The sequence below is a fragment of the Lygodium microphyllum genome, chromosome 5 (assembly GCF_053477565.2).
Source record: "Lygodium microphyllum isolate KBCC chromosome 5, Lygodium_microphyllum_v1.1.10, whole genome shotgun sequence".
NCBI lineage: Eukaryota > Viridiplantae > Streptophyta > Polypodiopsida > Schizaeales > Lygodiaceae > Lygodium > Lygodium microphyllum.
This window is the reverse complement of record NC_141139.1, coordinates 98,627,587-98,630,505: the sequence shown is the minus strand read 5'-3', so window position 1 is coordinate 98,630,505 and position 2,919 is coordinate 98,627,587. Positions and strand designations below refer to the sequence as shown.

Below are 2,919 nucleotides of genomic sequence, written 5' to 3'. Positions count from 1 at the left end.
AGAGGCGTGACGGATCCAAATGGAAACCATGGGATTGTCGCATTACGGATCGGGCGGCAGAGAGTCGTGGAAGGTAGAGTTTGTAAGTATATTTTGATTTCTAGTTTTTTAAAATTTATATTTCTTTCAATTCTTTATATATATTATTCTAATATATTGTGACTCATAATTGTTTGTATATATCTAAATGTTTTGCAGACTACCATCGTTGGTAGGATACCTACTCTTAGAGAGGTAGGTTACCATCGAGGCCATAACCGCGTAGCCACATGGCTTCACTTCTATGAGGAGGGTCTCATCACTGAGGATCAATACAATCAGGCCATGAGGATTCGACAGCCAGAGGAGGTATGTTTTTCTTACTTTCCTATTAAAAGTATAGCTAATTATAACTTTTTCTCCACCTTGTCTATGTAAGCAACCCTGATCTTTTGTGTGTGTAGGCGAACCCGGATATGGAGCATAGCGAGGAGGGGGATACTGACGCTAGTAGCCATGGTGGTACTAGTGAAGATGTTTCCTCTTCAGATTCGTAGAGGAGCACCATATCTCCTCATGAGGCCTTCTTTTCTTGTATATGTATGATCCATCTTTGAGCCTACTGCTTGCGGCCACGCTTTAGGTCGCAAGCACTTAAACATCCTATGTAAATGCTTTTGATATATAATGAATACATGGACTTTTATTTTCAATTCTCGTATCCGTAAGATACATTATCTTTTTTCCAAATGCACAATCTGATGTATGGGAGGGGGGGAAAAAAAACCAAAGAGCATGTGGTTGCAAAACTCTCTGGTTTTTTTTCCAGTTCTGTTTTGTGCGTCTATCCGCGCGTCTAAATTGTAAATAATTCGCGTTTATACGCGCATCTATAGTGCAAACTACACGCGCTTCATAATTCAAATTTAAAAAAGAGATTAAATATCTTTTTTTTAAATGACATTTTTTATTTTTCGTTCGCGTCAACCAATGCTTTTAAAAACGCGTCTACCAGCGTATCTATATGCGCGTGTATATATGCGTCTATTGTGCGTTTATCTGTACGTGTAAATTCGTTGATACATGCGATTATAGACGCGAAATGGTAGACGCGCAAATAGACGGGCGGATAGACGCGCCCGTAAGATTTTCTCTATATTCAAAAATCGCATCTAAATGTGCATCTATGAGGCCTTTTTGTTGTAGTGCATGCAACTTAATTATTAGTTGCACTATGGTAGGGGCAATGGAGACTAAATCATATGCCATGGTGTTTTTAGCCCTACTACATTGTTTGGTAATGGTTAGAATGCAGCTTCCTACTATGATATATTGTCTAATGTCATGTCATCTTTTAAGTTGCTTGGTGCAAACGCTTCTTACATGTAGAGGTCGGCTTGAGTATGCATGTGCTACCTCTTGAGATGGTTTTCATGAACCGTACTATTTTAAGACGTGTTTTCTTTTGTTGTTCTTCTTCAAAATGTCTTTAGTGCATTAGAAGGTAGGTCAATCCTTGCCATTTGAAAACAAATATTTTTTGTGGATTGTTAAATCTAACTTTCAAAACTTTCTGTTGTGTCGCAATGTAGGGAGATGTTTTTCAAAGAGCGTTTTGAGACAATCGACACTTGAGATAAAGGAGAAAAATAGAAAGGGAAGAGCAATGCTGTTGTGCACGATGGTGAGACCATGTTTTTCTCACGTTGACGTTATAGGTGCGATCGGAATTAATCTTGATGGACGTTTTCTTCATCATGGTATGAAAGATTTATGCAAACAATGGGTACAAAACTGGAGTACTAACTGTCATACGAAATTTTGTTAATTCATCCAGACATACAAGGCTAGTTGCAGTCCATTGACACAAAGCCTCGGTTTTGACGTGACCACTCATTTGTATGCATGGCAAAGCCATACGCTATTCCATATGATAATAATATGAATAACAGGACAAAGTATCTTGCGACTTATTCATGGCTTATACGGATATCTTGTTTAGTAGTAACGATCTTAGTCACTTATCGGCATCCACATTGTATGGTAGTGATTGTGCGGAGCACTATAATCATGGTTTTATGAGTGTAATCATGACTCTGTAAGCAGATCAGAAGTCACATTGCTCGATGGTGCCGTCGGAGAGATGGAGGGCGCAGCCTGTCTGGTCGGGGTAGGCATTGTTGAAGAAGCAGCAGTTGCAGGCGCGCGGCAGCTCCTGACCTGGACTGGAGCTGCAGCTCACGTAATCCACGACCTCGCATATGTCCGAGCACGGCCCTTTCTGCGCCCTTGCGCCTACAACACACAGTATATTTATAATCTCAATGATAACAAACTTAATCAACGTAATTGTATCACCAATCATCCAGTTAATCGCTACACATGATCACGTGAGCTTATAACCTACTCTGTGTGCCATTTCATCGACAATCAATCGCACCAATTATTCATCGCATCAAATCATCAGGGTCACACGATCAACGACGTGAATAATCTACTTAAACAATCGATACGGTGGCTAGAAAAGTTTCCTTGGAATGAGATTAAAAGATTATGAGCTAGTGGATACTTGATTGTGCACTGTTATTTAGTTACCTGGATGATCAGTAACAATGGTGGCAATAAGGAGGATCAGGAGCAGGGATTGCAGCCAGACAAAAGTCGGTTGGGCACGGAGGCTAAATGCGGCCATAGTAGCGACACAGAGAGAGAGAGAGAGAGAGAGAGAGAGATTAGGGTTGGCTAGTTCGATTGCCCACTATAAATACAGAGGCAAGATACAAGGAGAGCTGGACACGAGCCCAAGTAAGATCAAGCCGCGTGGCACCGTGGTCTACTATATTTTTCAGTCAACAGGGCGCTTTGGCTCGTGGATATGAACTGTCAGGCTAGACAGTCCAAACACTTAACTTGGTGATTCATACTCGTAATCGAAAAAAA

At 40.8% G+C, this 2,919-nt stretch overlaps 1 long non-coding RNA gene across 1 annotated transcript; it reads right to left on the bottom strand.

Moving 5' to 3' along the window:
* Positions 1 to 1,816: 1,816 nt before the first annotated feature.
* On the bottom strand, positions 1,817 to 2,700 carry LOC148036182 (uncharacterized). The gene is made up of 2 exons (XR_015691011.1): positions 2,575 to 2,700; positions 1,817 to 2,274 (listed from the first exon to the last, which is right to left on the bottom strand). It is a non-coding gene; the product is annotated as an uncharacterized LOC148036182 (long non-coding RNA).
* Between the last annotated feature and the right edge of the window lie 219 nt (positions 2,701 to 2,919).